Source organism: Poeciliopsis prolifica, unplaced genomic scaffold, assembly GCF_027474105.1.
Source record: "Poeciliopsis prolifica strain line A6 unplaced genomic scaffold, Auburn_PproV2 SCAFFOLD018, whole genome shotgun sequence".
NCBI lineage: Eukaryota > Metazoa > Chordata > Actinopteri > Cyprinodontiformes > Poeciliidae > Poeciliopsis > Poeciliopsis prolifica.
This window is the reverse complement of record NW_026562393.1, coordinates 33,585-49,654: the sequence shown is the minus strand read 5'-3', so window position 1 is coordinate 49,654 and position 16,070 is coordinate 33,585. Positions and strand designations below refer to the sequence as shown.

Here is a 16,070-nt window from a genome sequence, read left to right as displayed (position 1 = left end):
TCCTTATCTGCGGTCCAACACGTCTATTCAATGCAGTTCGGAGGAGATTTACAGGATGAATCAGACTTTGAACGTGAACCGGGTTCTGTTTTTTTATTTATTTATTTATTATACCTCCTGTTTTTATTTCACATGAAAAAATATATAGCTATATATATAGGCTATATATATAGAAATATATACTGTCAAATTTAAACACTTTTAGAACAGTTAGATTTTTAACTTTTGCTAAAGTCTCATGAGTTTGAAAAAGGGCGTCGTTCATCGGTTGTTATCCATTTTAAATTTGCACGTGAACGCACCTCTTGAAACTTATTAATCAACATGTCATCTCATCTGTTTTCCTGAACATCCATCCCTGTGGCCACGGCTTATTCCTGCAAAATAAATAAATAAATAAATAAATAAATAAATAAATAAATAAATAAATAAATAAATAAATAAATAAAAACATTTTTGGTTGGTTTAAGATGAACATTTAGATAGTTTTTCCCCCCTCCATCTGTGCATAGAAAACTTTAACTGAAGCAGCACAGGTGACTAGCAGCAGTAGGACAGGTGATGAAAAGGTGCGGAGGCAGTCTCTCTCTCTCTCTCTCTCTCTCTCTCTCTCTCTCTCTCTTTCCGCTCCGACCTCCACTGAAGCTCCAACTGTTTCGGATTAAACTATTCACACTGGAAGTGGATCATCGCTCCGGTCTCGCGGCTCCTGTTTTCCGGCGTTTGTCTTCCCTTGGCTTCCTGTCTCTTGTTTCCAGGTGCGACTGGAGCGCGTCTTTTTCTTTCTTTCTTTGTGTGTGTGTGCGCGTGTGTGTGCGTGTCGGGAATGAAGTGTGCGCTACTGGATCCCCGCGCCTCCGTTTTCACACTTTAATCCAGCGGCGGCTGTTTGGTTCCTTATATCCCAGCGGACATAAACCCGGATCAGCCCTGAGGGATTCTCATTCTCCCCAGACTGATTGGAAACTTTGTGTTAGTTGTTCGCTGGATTTCTCCTCACGTCTTCAGTTTTTTTGTTGTTGTTGTTGTTGTTTTATTTATTTCACATATTCAGAGGAATCCTGGATCCAAATATCCTTTTTTTTTTTTTTTTTAAACAAAAACAAATAAATGAGGCGGTTTGTTTTGATTGGATGTAATCAAGTGTGACTCACAGGAGTATCTACTGTTATTTGATCTGCTTTCCAGAGTTTTTTTTTTTCCTTGTGTAAAATCACTGATTCCATCCAACCTCAAAGCGCCACAAGAACAATTTAAGCATTCATATAGTGGGACTGGTCCACTTTTTATTTGTTCCTCTTTCAAACGTTCCCAGACATGTAATATATACAAGGGAAACTTTGGGAACTGCCCGAAGGCACCCAGGCATTTCAAAATGGAATGGATTTGGACCAAGAGCAAACACATGTTCCCTGACAAGTGAAAAAGACAAAGAAAAATGTTGTTAAAGACTTTTAAAAGATGAGACTGGTGTAAAGGGTGAAGAACTCTGGAGTTTTAAAAGTTTTAAGCCAAAAGAAACATTTGGAAAGTTCCTGAAAGTGCTTTGTCCTCTGGATGTTCCTGGGAAAATCTGGAGGAGAGTTTCACACAGAGAAGTTCCCACACAACAACTGAATCCTAAAACTCAGGGAGGGCCAAAACAAGAGCTGGCAGGGCAACGGTTTCAAGCTAAACGAGGAACCCAGAGACTTCTCCCGCGAACCTGGAGATCCCAAAGTGGTCAGGCAGCGGCGGACGTTGAGCCTCGGACCCGACGTCCTGCCGGGACCGGCTGAGGGGACCCATGGGAACGCTGCGGGACCTGCAGTACGCGCTGCAGGAGAAGATCGAGGAGCTGCGGCAGCGCGACGCCCTGATCGACGAGCTGGAGCTGGAGCTGGACCAGAAGGACGAGCTGATCCAGAGGCTGCAGAACGAGCTGGACAAGTACCGCTCGGTGATCCGGCCCGCCACGGCCCAGCAGGTCCAGGCCCAGCAGAAGAACCTGGTGCTGCCGCCGGACCAGCAGCGCAGCAAGAGGCAGGCCATCTCCGCCGAACCCACGGCCTTTGACATCAGCGAGCTGTGCCACGTCACGCTGCCGTTCTACCCCAAGAGCCCACAGTAGGTCCTTCACTTCCTCCTGCTGGTTTCAGTTCCCACATTGGCTGTAGCAGATGTGGGAACTGAACAGAACCTCCTTCAGCAGTTCCAGAAAACCTCATAGAACTCGTTCCGTCCCATCGGCCGGGTTTAAGCTTCTGTTGAACGTGTAGAAAGTTCTGCATGCAACCGGAAGTTAACAGAACATCCTGCAGTGCACTGAAAAAGTACAAAATCTTACCAAGTTATTCTTGATGCACTTGAAATAAGACACACTAACTTACAAGCAACTTTTCTGCTCGTTTGTGCAGCACGTTTTTTTAGCGAATAATTATTTAACATTGATAAATAAAGTTCTGAGTTGCACCAGTAGACGTTTGGTCTTCCAACAGGACAAGTTCGCTATGTTATAAGCGAAACAAGCTGCCAGTGGAATTAGTACTTTTTATTAGTATTCAGAAATTACTGACTGAAAACAAGCTCTTATCTTGCAGAAAAGTTACTTGTAAGTTAGTTTTGTCTGTATCACAATTGTACTAAGATAATTTCCACTAGAAACTCAACCAAACTTTGTAAGATTTTGTGCTTTTTTATGTTATTTCTCAGCTAGTTTTAAGCCTGGGTTGAACACGCTGGACTTCATAAGAGTTTACGACCAGAGGAAAGACTCTCCCACTGAACACCAGTGGGTTTTTTTTTTGTTGATTTTTCTTTTCAACAGTTTTATTCTCTCGGCTGGTTTTGTGACAGGCGGTTCTGTGCCTTCAGCAAGTTTCAAAGCTGTTTTATGTCAGACTGTTCAAGGATGGGTTCAGCTGTTTCGCCGTCAAATAAAAACCAATCATTACCTGAGCGGAGAACAGGCTTTCAGTGCTTGTCAGTCTGGCTTAAATGAGTGACTCTGAGGGTCTTTGTTAATCTTTGCGATCGGTTTTGAGGCCTGCAGCTGCAGCTGCTCATTAGCGACAGGAACGAGCCCTAATGGATCTGCTCTGTTCTGCGTTAATGAAGCTTTTCAGCTCCGTTTCGGGGCTGACTGCCGAGCTCTGATCAGCATCAGATAGCGCCGACGACTCGAGCAGGCGGCCCTTCGCTCCTTCGGATGAACAAAAACCGCATGATGTCGACCGAGGTCAGGGCCTCAGGCTGACCATTCCTCATGGAGGGAAATGAGAGAGAAAGAGTCTGTTAAGACACCTGCCCCGTGTGCAGCTTGGTGTTTCAAACACGCTCAGTTCATTTTCCAATCTGAGTATTCTCCTCACACACCTGTGCACAGACGCATCTCCTGTTCAGCATCCTGTTGTCGAACTTCAAACATGCAAAAATCTTGCGAGTTGTTCCTGACGCTCCCAGGCCCAAGCGGTATGGACGGGCATTGGGAGGTGTTGGGGGGCGTTGGGGGGCATTGCCCCCTCCATGGAGTCAGCCATAAAAATTTACTTATATGAGTCATTTTGCTGCATTGTATCTTTTTCTTTTACTTGAGTAATATTATTATTGCTATGTGTTCATATAAGAAATAGCAAGATATGCCGCTGCCCTGAAAATAGAAGCAGGGTTTGGGGTCTCTGCATGTAGTGGAGCTGCACAATATCCTGAGCTGTAATTTGTGCAATGTTGCAGTCAGAAAGGAGAGTTTAGATGCATTATTTAATAGAATATAACATTTCTGGGGCAATGCATTTTAACTCTGTCTGATAATGACATTACTTGCCCGCTTGGTTGGACTCTCAGTGCTTTTAATGAACAGAACAGAATAGAATAAGATAGAAATTCTAGATAGAAAGTCACAAAAGGTGATAATTTAGGCAAATTGTGGCGTCATTAAAATAGCTTAGTCAGATTTAAAGAAACATGCAACAGAATATGGTCATAAAAAGAAACATACAGCATGTTTATGTGGTTTCTGTGCAGAAGGAAACGTGTGCATGATTGTTCTTGACGGTCTTGTCTCTGTCAGTTGGCTTAAACGGGATCATGATTAGGATGATCCACTGGGATCTCTGAGGGTCCTGTTAACTTGTCAGCGTCTCCGGCTCTTTGGTGGTAAGTTCTGCCGAGAGAGCCGCTCTTTGCAGACTGCTAAATGGCGTGCTTTTCTGTCTGCGGCGGCGAGAACAACCAAGCGCGTTGGTTTTTATCTTCCCACACACGGAGGCAGATGACAGGGTTTGTTTCCCATCTCCCTCTCCGAGTCTGCAGCCCGCCCGCATGTGTCTGTGTGTTATATGAAAATATAAAGTAATGGAGACGAGAGAGAGAGTGTATGTGTGTGTATGCGTGTGTGTTTGTGTGGGCTGTGGACTCCCACCAGCTCTCATGGTGTCTAGAGATAAGTTAATGATCCACTGAAACTGTTCCCCGATTCACTGCTGACAGAGTTTGAAGTGATCCACCAGAGTTTGCAATGATCACCAGCTGCAGAGCGACGTGGGAATCAGAAGGTTTGCAGTTCCTGCTGCGAGGCCTGATGGTGGGTCTTTGTTAATAGCTGCTGTGGTTCTCGCAGCTGTAGAAACTCCTTCCAGATACAAGCAAGATTCACTCGTTTCCATTTTTAAACGCGCTCCCGCTGCCGTCATGCGACTCCTACTGAGAGACACAAAACAGAAATAAATCCAACTTCTGTTTTCTTATCCAAAAAATAAGAAAAGAGAAAAAAAACATCAAGTAGAACATTGTGAAAAAGTCAGAGTCAGTGAATTTGGTCTATTTCTTTGAAATTAGCTCTTCAGTCTAAGTTCGGTCCACAGGATATATCAGGTTTTTGCTTTTTTTGTAATGAAATAACGTCACCTTGAACCCATCATCTCCTGCAGAATGCTGAAATTATTCAAGAAGAACTATAACAGCTTTGAAGGCTCCCACATTTGATCATGAGGCGTCTATCAGGTGTTTGAGTTAAAAAACCACAAACTTCAGGATACGGATGTAATCCCCATAATGCTCTCTGTTTTATGGATTAAGAGCTTCTTTGTTATGGAAAACAAACAAGATCTTTGATTCCTTCCTGAGAGCAGTGCACAGAAATCTTGGACTTTTTTTTTTCATGAATCAAATTTTGCTAATGTTTCTCCATCTGTTTGAAGATCTTTGTTCTTGTTTATTTTGTTCTGTCATATATGCAGCACAGGCAGAACTCATCGAAGAACAAGCAGCCAACAGTGTGAAACATTTCAGATTCTTAAGCATTGAGGAACCTTAATACAACTTAAAATGCATGTTAATATAATTTAATTTAACATAAAATTATATAGGCTACATAGATCTCTTGAATGTTTGCCATGAATTCAATTATGAATTATTGAGAATATGATCCATAAACTATATTATATATTGTCATGTTTCTGGAAAGAAAAAAGCTTTAGAATTTATCACATTCCCATTGCAACTGGTTCTCATGCCAGTTTAAGCCTTTTTATTTATTTATTTATTGTATGAAATCTGATTCAGACTCATTTCCTACACACTGATCAGATGACAGTGTGTCATCTGATCAGTGAACAAAACACATAAAACTGCAACGTCAGAGAACAAAACACATAAAACTGTGATGGTGATGAAGTTAATGTGAGCAAGCAGAGTTTTAATGCAACTCTTCCATTTCATCGGCAAAACTGCACACATTCGAATTAGGATGGTGATCATAACATCTGTACATTTTTCTGGATAAAAGGCAATTTAAACGCAGGAGCAAAGCGACATCATTCTGTTTCTGGCTCGACTCATCGGGTCAGAACTTTTTGCATGCGCCTGTGTTGTCTGACAGCTTTTGTGCAGTTGGTCACCAATTTTTAAGTGGGCATGTTTACTACGTGAACAAATGCTGCAGTGGGAGGGCTGTGAAGACCTCACAGGAGTTCTGCTCTTGAACGCTCGTGAGTTATGAAGCGTCTCAGCCCAAGAACAGAGAAAAACTTCTGCCTTGTTCTTTGCTTCCTCGAGTAAAACGTTCTCGCCGAGTACGTTTCGGCCTGTGTTGGATTCGACCTTGACATCATCGGAGCTCTTTCTGAGGCCTCGCGTGCAACTCGTAGATCCTTCAAAGACAAAAAAGCCTGAAAGCCTTTTTTTTTCCCCCTTTGAAAGCCAGATTTAAGCTTCACCGTTGAACCTGTCTGTGTGAGTTTCAGTAGCTTTCTAAAGTTTTATATTTCATCTTTTTCCAACGGCTGCCTGTATTTAACGTTTCAAGCCCGTCTTACAACCTGGCTTCAATTCAGCAGCTAATTTTCACTCCCGTCTTAAAATATGCATGTTATTTTCTCTTTTATAAAGTAACAAAATTGATCGGTATTCAAAATCTTTCATAATTTTTCACCATAAACTGAGAATACACATCTGCCTTAACATGGCTGTGAGTTTTCTTTTTTCATTTTTTTTGCATTTTTCTCTCTCTTCTACAGTCAACATCCCCTGATGCTGATATTTTCTTCTCATTGATCGGCAATAATTACAGATCAATTCTAACACACATGAATCCAGCAGACCGCCTGTTGCTCTGTCAGATTCTTGAAACTTTTACGCAGTAAAACTCATTCCAGTCTTCCAGTTCAGCTTCTTCTGTTGACCTGATGCCGATAAAGAGTCTAGAAACGTGATCTCATCCGCTGTTGTGACGTTTTTACTGATCTTTAGATGTTATTGGTGTTTCTGCCTCTGATTGGCAGATGGTAATGAGCTAATGCCCCCTGCCACCTGTTAAAACACTCTGCCAGTATTAGTCGATCAAGTTTTACAAAATCATCTCTGTTCAGATTTATTTTCTTTGTGCTTTGAGTTCCCTTTTCATTTTGAGTTTCTTCTTCTTATTTTTTGTCTCTCTAATTATTTCCACTCTCTTAATTCTCCTTTCATCATTTTTCCCTCTCGCCCATCTGTTGTTTTGTTCCTCCGGTTTCTATTCTTTCACACTCGTCACCTTCTTCTCCCTCCATCTATTTCACTTGTCCTTACACCTTCCCCCTCCCTCTGTGACCAATGCAGTAACGACCGCATTGGTCACAGTGGCGAGCGCGTCGTCACCACCTTCCATCCAGATCTCGCTGATTTTCCTCCCGAGTCCCGTTCTGTTGGTGCGCAGAAACAGAAGCAATGTTTTCCTGTCGCCCAGCTCCGGCTCATCTCCGAGAGCTCGTTTCCTCTGCAGATGAATTAAAACGGAGCTTATCAAGCAGGCCGCCATGCACATCTCTCCCTCCAAACCTCAAAGTTAACGACAAAGCGATATCGCTCGACGTTTCCTCCCGCACCGCAGGGATCAATCTTGGTCGCCTCAGTTCAGAAAAAATATTTCAGCTGCAAACGTCGATGGGAGATGAAATGTTTCTCAACTGCATTTGCTTGGTCTGCTGATTGAATTCGGGAGGTGACGCCATAACTTCTCCTGTTAGAAGTTTCTAAAGAAAATCTGTGAGAAAATATTCAACTTTGGTCCCGATTTACTCGCTTATTCATATGTAGGTCTAATGAAACTTGGAGGACGATTTGTATTCAATGTAGCCTATTTCTTGTTCTGCTTTATCAAAAACTGAACGGGTCACAAAGTGAACTGATCCACCATGAACTTGGGATTTAAGGCAGCCGTCAGCGTGCTGCTTGTAGCGGAACCGAGCTACGAGCGCAACGCCTACGTCACCGCAACTCTTTGGGCAACGCAGTTGCCTCCACCACCACTTGCCACAACCGATAGGGTCGCACCATGTGGTTGTCATCAAACGCTGCGTCATGCTTCACTCACTAATCACTCTTTTTTTTTTAGTTTTACCAATTAATTAATTATTCTACCCCTTGTTCCAACAAATCAAGGAGAACTGAGTCTTTTATTGACACTTTACATCCCAGGTCAAAGGTGAATTTGATTGGGCGTCATATGGTTTGACGTTGACGCCAATCAGTTTTCAAATAAATAAATAAATGAATTAATCAATACTGATTTTAGGGTTCTGCAGTAAAACAGTTCTCCTATTGTAGTTATTTTAGCTGCCTGATGCTTAAATGTGCATTTCACAACCAAAAAAAAAGAGGAAAAAAACTATTTCTCTTCTCTTTAATAATCTAATAATGCTCCTTTACACTGAAGTCACTTATTTGTAGCAACTTAACGCTTTGTGAGTCTGACTGAACTGTAGGTGTTTTTGGATTAAATCCTGAGCGGGCTATTTACATCTTTGCAGATTTCTTTCCTTTTTTAAATTTTTTTTCTGGAAATCATTCAGCAGCTGCCAGCCAGTGATGATCTATGGAGCATTCAACATCTTCCTTCCACTCACTTTGTCTCTTTCAGTCCATTTCAATAAAACTGAGCCCTCCACTCTCGACAGGAAGGAAAAACCTTTGGCTCTGCTGACTGAGAGAGGCATCCTTCTCCTCCTCTTCAGTTTCTGTATGACGACGACGACGACGGCTCAGCTGCTTGGTATTATTTGCATCTAGAGGGTAGAGCTGCTCACATGAGCAACCAAGTGATGGCCCAGAGTTTATGGGAAAAGGAGAAGAAGAAGAAGTGGAAATTAACTGCTTTTCAGAAAATAAAGACAGCCAAAAACCTGAGTCCAGCAAAAATTCGAAACCAGACGTCTTGGGAAGAGACAATAAAGCAACAACAATAAAACAAAGCAACTATGGCGCCATAAAGACAAGAAATGATGACACTGTTTAAGTGCCTCTGTTGGGAGGCAGTAAAGAAGATAGCATGTACAGGGGACTACCTGGAGCCTCGGGCAGGATGTGATTTAGGGGCCCCACTTCCTGTTAAGAACATCAGCTCCACTAATCAGTACAGATATGGTAGAATCTGGTTCAGTTGACTAAGATAAAGAAAAAAAACACAAACATACAAAAGAAAAACAATCACTGATAACTGGTTAATTATTATTGATAGGTATTTTGGTACAAATCGAGCTAAAACGCAAAGATTAGCCTCATAGCCTCCCACTGCAGCCATGGTAAACCAACAATCGGAGAATGAAGGCGACTCTTTGCACTTTTACAAAGTGAGCTTGACAATTGAATCTTAGATGTAAATGTAAAGCAATTTCATTCGTACCGGCTCAGACAGTTAAATCAAAAAGAAATGGCATTCTCCATACACAAAGGGGCTGGAAGAGCAGCTTTTTGTTGTTTAAATATTGGTGTCCTTTTCTAAATTTGTTGGTGATTTTCATTGTAAAACAGCATGTGAAAGACGTTTTCCTCTTTTTTCTTTTTTTTTTAGAGTGGCAGTATTTTGACTTTGGGTGGTTTCACAAGGTACCAGTGTGATCGATTTAGCGCACAGAGCCTTATTGAGTTTTGAATTCCAGTCAGAACCTTCTCCCGTGCAAACAGAAGTTGTGCAGATTGCGATAAAGTCAGACTCGGGGTTAAAGTGACGCATACCTCATGGTGAAAGGCATTCTGGGACATTTTTCATGACAGAACTCATTCAAAAAAACAGGAAATAATGAGTCATGATTTCACGATGGAGAGTGTCTTTCAATTTACAATGGTGAGAGGAACAGGTTAAGGACAGGGCATCAGACCTTTGTAATGTGACCTTAAGTGCTTTTGTGTGGGCCATAATGTTCAATTATTCAGCTAAAAGCTGCATTTCGCAAAGTTAAGGCGTCATTCTGATAGACGTCTTCATCAAACACAAGAGTTAATGTCTGTCCTAATTGCTGCATCATGTTGAACCTTGTACACGGGTTCTGCTTTATATGCAGATCAAGCATGCTGCTGTATCCACAGTTAATTAACCAAACACCAAACATCTGAAACATTTCACAACTCCTCCTCTGTCCAACGTTTTGTCAAACACGTTGCAGACACGGTCGGGTTCTTGTGATCACTTGTTATCTGCTTGAAACATCCGTTTCGTCTCTGCTTTGCGACTTACATCGTATCCCAGAAACTAGAGCATCTCCTGACAGTCGCTGAGATTCTCATCAGCGATGGGTCTCGATAATTCCTCCTTCGCCCGGAGGCGCCGCACCTTTTGCAAGATCGATCTGAGCCGGAGGACGGTTTGGATGAATCGGCTGTCTGTTCTACGCCACCCGGCTGCCATTGATCAGGGCGCCGCGGCTTCAGTGTTCGCGGGCTCGGAGATGACAAATGATCAAACCTGCAGAAAATAACTTCAGCCGTTTGATAAGAGACGGAGCTGAAGCCGCCTGCCGCAGATGCTTACGCTGTCAAACACAAGCGTGACGATAACTGCAGACAGGAGAGTTAATTAAACGCTGAGAGTTTCAGAAGAAGGTTCCTCATGAGCTCCGGCTTTGACAGAACAGAATAGAAACACAATCCTGAGTGTCTAGGAGGACATGCCAATGTCTTAAAACAATATTCTAAATATTTCCAGGCCGTATTTATAAAAAAGTAAATTTTAGAGAAAAGATATGAAGTTATTTAGTTGTGGCAATATGGAGAATTTAGGATACAGTCAGATTGAAGACCAAACTTTGAGTCCTGACTTTCTGACACGAACTTGTCCCAGTTCAGTCATTTTTCTTTTGAGGTATTTTACTACATTTTTAAGTTTTATGGGTCACTCAAAAAACGGTTTTTTTTTACCTGGGTAAAATCCCATTAAGTTAAAAAAAAAAGGAAAAAAAACAACTTGTTTTTCAAGGGAGTCCTGGCCAAGAGGCAGCAAACAAATACAACACAGAAAGTTACACAGTTAATAGAAAATTGCTGAGCTTTGAGAAGCAGGGAAAAGTCAGTCTATCCGCCTCAAATGCTTTTATTTTGGATCAATTCAGTCGATTTCAAAGTTTCCTGAAGTAAGTTCCAGGGCGACGGAGCGCCAGACTGAACAGAAGCTTCTGCACACGAACAGAAAGGAACAGCAAGTTGTGCGAGCGAAAGAATTAAAAAGTCAACATTTCTCTGTGCAAACTGAGCACAGATATCAGGCAGCAGGAGTCTAAGAGATGCCCTGGAAAGTTAACAGATGGGAGAAGACCTCCTTGATCCAGCACAGACATAAGAGTTGCAGACATGTAGGGGTTGGAGTTATTGTTGGTTAAGAGCAATTATGTCGTCAACCACCTTCGACGCAGCTGTTATGGTATTATGTTTATTTTTAAGGAAGGATAGAAAGGATGAGATAATAATATTGGCAGATTAAAATTCCTTAACTGGTCACTAAAAGACTAATAGAATTAGTGCCAGCACTAAAAGATTAGACATAGGCCTAATATTTGTGAAATGGTTGGTTGGTTGGATGGATGAGTGAATGGATTGATTGATTGATTGATTGATTAATTGACTGATTGATTGACCTTATCCTGTCTCTGTCTTGGAGATATTTTAATAAAACTTTTTTCTCTCTCCTCTTCTTCGCAGGTCCAAGGAGCTGATAAAGGAAGCCATCTTGGACAATGACTTCATGAAGAACCTGGAGCTCTCTCAGATCCAGGAGATTGTGGACTGTATGTACCCGGTGGATTATGGGAAGGACGCCTGTATCATAAAGGAAGGAGATGTAGGCTCTCTGGTGTTCGTCATGGAAGGTGAGAGCGAGAACACAGGCTGCAGCTGGTTCCGAGATGGGAATCGGTCTATAAGAGTCATCTGAGATGGATTTTATAGACAAGAACAAAAGGCTTTTCCTCCAAACGGTTCAATTTTAATATATTTATTGTATTTGTCTCTCTACCTATTAGTGTTTTGTTGTTTCACCCTGAATTCGTTTCTCCTTTGTACCTCCGTCTATCTGTACCTTCTTTGTATCCTGTTGTCTCTACCTCCATCTGCCTTTGCTTATGTTCTTGTGCCTCCCTTGTGCCTCCTTCTGTTTCCACCTCGTTCTGCCTGCATATCCTTTTGCGTCGATCTAGAGAAGAATAAAAATCCAACACCTGCCGAGCGTCTTACGCATTTCTTAGCTCAGTGTGCTGATCAGTCTCTAACACGTCTTGGACAGCTTCATCTGGGACGTGAAACACGATCAATTTTATGTTTGACATAAAAAAACTCGCGACCGAATAGTTTGCATTGTTCGCTGCCTGTGCTGTCGAGGGACCGGAGGTTGAATGTGAAACAAGTTCGGAGAAGGTTCATTTAGTGCTCCGTCAGAGTTTTGGGACATGGGAAATATTCAGCAAAATTAATGAATCCGTGTGACCTGCAAAAGGCAAAGTAACCTTCTCTTTAATGAGCCTCTGGTTGAAGCAGGAAGTTTATCTCAAAGGTCGTTTTACTCCTCACTGCTGAACATTTACTGCTGCTGGCTTTCTGTTGGTGACGCTGAACGCTCACGAGTTCATCTGGTGGCGTCGTCCGCTTTGTACAGCTTTGAAAATGGAAAGAGTTTTATTTATTTATTATTATTATTATTATTGAGCTGCCAATGGTGTCAGAAACAAGATATAATTATGTTTTTCTTCCTTCAGCTGTAAGTTTGGTGCCAAACTTCTCTCATTTGCCTGTTGATAGAGACGAAGAGTGAAACAAATGACTCGTTGTTCTCCTGCAGGGATGCAAAATGTGTCTTCGTTTCCAGCTGAGACGATGCACAGCCAGTCAGTTTTGATTTTTCCCTGTACCGAGAGACTTTTAGAACGAGAACAACAGGACTAAAGCGCTTTAAAACAACCACAGCTGAAACAAAGTGCTGTACATAAAATAGATAAAAACAAATACAGTTTAAAACAACAAATGTAGCGGGAACGTCGGAACTCTGATTAATTCGTACGAATAGCTCTAGAAATATATAACGCTGTGGTGAGAAGTCCACTGTAAGTTCCTGCTGCCTGTGTGCAGAGCTGAACAATGGGTGCTGCCCTTTCTTCCGGTTAATATTTAGGAGGAGAAATGCTGTGTCCATGACAACAGACTTTATGAATTTGTGGTTTATCAGATAATGCTTTGCTTGGCTGTTTGCTGCAGTTTTCATCCACAGGCGGATGCAGTGTTTGGGCTCCTAACTCAGGTCAAACTCAGGAAAGTTGACCTGAAAAAGTGACGATAAGAAATGATTACATTTTCCAGTATCTTGAGGACAGCAGCTTCAATAATTCTGGTATTGTCTCTTATAATTTCTGCTATCTGGTTCTTTGTGTCCCTTGGTGGGTGGACAGCAGAGTCAGCACCTTTAAATCCAGACATCAAGATCGGATGATCAGAGACTGAAGCGTAAAGGATTTGGAGCGCCAAAGCAGTTTTAAAAGCACAGACAAAAAAGTAAGGGATCCATACTAAGAAGTGAAAATACGTTTTCAGTTTGCACGTATTTCATTTCAAAGTGACTCTGCAGTTCGTGTAGCTTCATCATCCTTTGGCCAATCTCAATGTTTTGGCATATTTTCAACAAATATTCCAAATAAGTTAACAAAAAAATCAGAAAATGCTGATGAACTTTAATCATCCTTACGCCGCGTAAATAAGTGTCTTTGAAGAATTGTTACCAATTATATGCCATACAGTGTATTTTGTTGTAACCCGACGAACATTTTTGGCACCAGGGTGAGGAGTAGGAAAATTAGATCTAGCCTCGTTGGGACTCTGCACCGTGTCGTGGGCAACGATTACAGAAACCGGTTAAGACTGAGACGGACGACATCAGGGATCAGACGAGAAGATCGGTGAGAGAGAACAGAGTGGAAAGGACTATTGGAATCTGCTTTCATTGTCCCTCAACAATGAGCATTCGACTAGACAAGACCGTGATTCCTCTTGGTTTTATAGTGCGCAGATTCACTGGTCATATTCTTGAGTTGGAATCAGACGGATTGTGTGATCTGTGTGGATTGGAGCAGTCGTAATTATAGCTATGGTATGTCCTGTCCTTGTGACCAGGAGGTAAAGACTCAAAACAAAATAAAAGAGCAGCTGCAGTGAGGCTCCTCTCCACCTCTGGATGGATTTTATTAACATGACATCTATGATAGACGTATTGTGATAAAAGTGGAGTCTGCAATACGAGCAGAAGCTTTTGCACATGTTGGTCTGTTTCCCTTCTGATGGGACGAGGACTGGGAGGGGCTCCGAGATCATACCTGGAGCCTCTCCGGCTCTGTGTTACTACGCTCAGCTCGTTTGTTATATTTATAGCCGGATTTGAGGTCAGCGTTTTACATAAGAATCCTGTTCGGTAACGTGATCCTCCCACTGAAAGCGCGCCTTGATGCTGCCGCCGGACTGAATCTGCAGCCTGGAGACGTCTAAGACTCACATCTGGAGGAATGGACGGCGTGCTGTTGCCGTCTCAACAGAACAGCGAGGATCTCTTCAGAGGGAAGACACTGTTTGAACACATTCGGACCACAGAAGGTTCCTGTTGCAACGTCCTCCCTCGGTCCCACTTGGGCATGTTCTATTGTGAAGATGCGGTGAGGATAAATTTAGCTCCACCTCCTCATTAGAGTCCACCTGACCTTTTCAGAGCGGCAGCAGGTCTGCTTGTGTCTTCAGGTCCTTTCAGACCTTTTGTGGCTTAGTGGCGCTGGACTACACCGAGACCCGACAACAATCCTCCAGATGGCTGGTCCCGTGTTGGTAGGCGGCAGCGCGCGGTGCGCAAAATAACCAATGACATTTATGTCCAGGAAAAAAAAAAAAAAAAAGCTGCCGAGTGAATAACACACACGCTGAGTCTAAGAGAACGTCCCTCACAATGTGAGAGGCGTCTTTTTTGTCGGGTTTTATATTAGAGCCAGATTAGATAATTATCCAATCAATGTTAAAGGAACTGGTTTCAGAGAGGAGTCTGAAGTTCAAGCAGGCAGATTTTCTTGAATGTTTTATATCTATGTGTGTGGAGCTCTGTTTGTCTGTCTTCTGTCACAGGAAGAGGAAGTGATCCCAAAAAAGAAAAACCAGCCCGAAAAAGACGAGGCTGGTAGTTTTTTGTGGAGTGGGCGTGCGCGTGTGTGTGAGTGTGTAAACATGACAAACATGATCCTCATTATTTGTGGTTTGGCAGAAGAAACAGATGCAGCAGTTTTGTCTCATGATGTGTCACACACACACACACACACACACACACACACACACACACACACACGCACACACACACACACCCACACACACACACACACACACACACACACACGACACACACACACGCAAACACACACACACACACACACACACACGCACACACACACACACACTCAGACACACACACGCAAACACACACACAGATCTTCGTAGTGAATGCGGTTGCTTAGCAACATGTCGGCTAATCATATTTTACTTTTGGAAATTGTCAAATTTGGAATCAGTTATTTAAAACTAAAGCAGAAAGCAAAAAAAACAACAACAAAAATAAAACAGTGAGGCAGGGAGAGCGGCGAGAATGGACAAAAAAAAAAAAAAAAAATCAAATGCATTCAAAACGATCAGAAAAAAAAAAAAACCTAACCATAACGTTTAAATTTAATTAAGTGTAAAAATGTCCTCCGGAGAAACATTTAAAAAACTCAAAACTTTTAGGTGAAAGAAATGTTACAGCGTGAAAACACAGAGTGTCACTCATCCGCGGTTCATGTCAAATAACCCGTTCGTCGTTTTGTGTCACGGCAAGAGGCTGCTTGGTGGACAGAAGAAAAAAAGTTAGAAGACATGAAGGAATCTATGACAGCTCAGCAAAGATGTGAGAAAAGTGGAGGAAACTGATAACATATAACATCCAGGGCTACTGTCTTTGAGCTTAATCTGTCTTAATCTCATATCAGATTAAGGCAGCGGAGATTAAGTTTCAATAAGAGCAGGATTTGATCAAAGTGAACCGTATCCCTTTTAAAAAACTATAGCTGTGTAGTGACTGTATTTCTGCGAAGGATGCAACTAATCACAGGTAAGAAAAAAAAGCATATTTATGTACTTGTGGTTCAGTGATAATGTTATCTGCCATCAGATTTTTTAAATAAAAAACCCTAATAAATCAAATTAACAAATCAATTAAAACTATTCCAGCTAGGCACAATGAAAATATGTATTTTATACATAATTTGTAAGTGGGCAATAAATTTGAAGCTAAACAATAA

The 16,070-nt window shown here is 42.0% G+C and overlaps 1 pseudogene; it reads left to right on the top strand.

The window, feature by feature from the left end:
- Positions 1–1,155: 1,155 nt before the first annotated feature.
- The window catches only part of LOC129368133 (cGMP-dependent protein kinase 1-like), a 35,752-nt pseudogene continuing 20,837 nt past the window's right edge, over positions 1,156–16,070 (top strand).